Source organism: Cimex lectularius, unplaced genomic scaffold, assembly GCF_000648675.2.
Source record: "Cimex lectularius strain Harlan isolate CLEC.00 unplaced genomic scaffold, Clec_2.1 scaffold119, whole genome shotgun sequence".
Classification (NCBI taxonomy): domain Eukaryota; kingdom Metazoa; phylum Arthropoda; class Insecta; order Hemiptera; family Cimicidae; genus Cimex; species Cimex lectularius.
The window spans coordinates 878831-880409 of record NW_019392789.1 but is presented as its reverse complement, the minus strand read 5'-3'; the positions used below and the strand labels follow the sequence as shown (position 1 = coordinate 880409).

The 1579-nt window shown below is 32.6% G+C and overlaps 1 non-coding gene across 1 annotated transcript; it reads right to left on the bottom strand.

The window, feature by feature from the left end:
* Window positions 1–609: 609 nt before the first annotated feature.
* On the bottom strand, window positions 610–682 carry Trnad-auc. The gene has a single exon. It is a non-coding gene; the product is annotated as a tRNA-Asp (tRNA).
* Window positions 683–1579: the final 897 nt, after the last annotated feature.

Here is a 1579-nt window from a genome sequence, read left to right as displayed (position 1 = left end):
CCTAATAGATGACACCTCCGATAAATATCCCGTTACCTGCATCACGTAATTTACAAGTTATTCACACTCGAATCCCGGCTCCGCCAATGGAGAATCAAGTTAACGATACTAAATCTAAATACATTGTTTTTATCCTGAATAAAAAACTCTCCCTCCTCAATATTTCAATTATCATTCTATTTGAAATCTTAATAGACTAAAGGTCCCAAAATCTAAATAATTTTAATAATAGTTATTGCTTTTATATATCTAACCATGCCGACTTAAAAATTCCATTCGTATCGACCTTGCCCTACACCATTACAAAAATTTTCATTCTAAATTACCCAATCACTCAAACCCCTTAATCCGCGAATTATCATCCACAACATTACCACCAATACTCGCCGAAGATAAAGCGACCTTTCCAACGCGACAGCTTCGGGGTCCGTGTATATATACCTTGTCATAGTGCAATTGTAAATAAATAAATTAATTAAAAAAATTATACATGTGAAATGAAAATTAACAATTTACGAAAACTTTTGTTACAAAACCTTTGTTACATTTTCGATAAAAATTATAAAATAAACTTTTTCTGTAAGGTTTTGGTTGAAATGAAAAAGTTAGTGCCACGAGCGGGATTCGAACCCACGACCTTCGGCTTGATACGCCGATACTCTACCACTTGAGCTATCGTGACTTCGATCCAGTCGGAGACCAACTCTCACCCTTCAACCATCTCCACCTACAATCTTTCGAATTTTTCCTCCTTTTTGCCATCTTTGCAATTTTTCATTCAATCATTTTTCATTTCAACTCAAACCTTACATAAAAAGATTAATTAATTGAAAGAAGTAATTTGCTCAGTAGACCACTAAATATAATGGATTTTATAAAATAAAAACGAATTTTTTAATTATAAAATTGTTTCGCTAACGCTTCTTGTGTTTATTCTAAAAAATTGAGGCAAAACAAGTTAAGAAAAAACGTGAAAATACTACAAAAATAGAATTGTAAAAATAAATTTTCTAAGAAGACGTATTCATTTTTTACATTTGTACAAATTTTCTACCGCTATAAATTCATTAAATAAATGACAAATGAGTTTCAATATAATTTATGACGACCGCGGTCGCGGAGTTGTCGGACGTCTTTCTCTTTTATGCTACACTAGCGGTCGTGAGTTCGAATCCCGGCGTAACCCACGGATTGTTAATTGTAAATGATATGGAGAAAATATTGTAAAGTGATTTACCACTTATAACAGTTAAAGTTAAACACCTGTAAGACAGAAATTACTATATAATTTAAGCAAAAATCTCATCCCCTAGTATAAAATGAGAGTTTTTGTTTTATGAGTAGACGAACTTATTAAAAAATATATCTAGTCAAGTTGACAACCTGGCCGAAACTGATTTAGTGTAGGACTTGGCCCTTATATAAAAAAGTTTCCCCGACCCCTGCTTTATTTCATAATTTTGCAATAAAATATTTATAACTTAATGAACCAAAACGGCCAGCTGTAATTGAATAGCCAGTCCATTTTTCCACTGCACTTCCTTAACACGACCCAGATTGATTTATAAGTATTAAAACC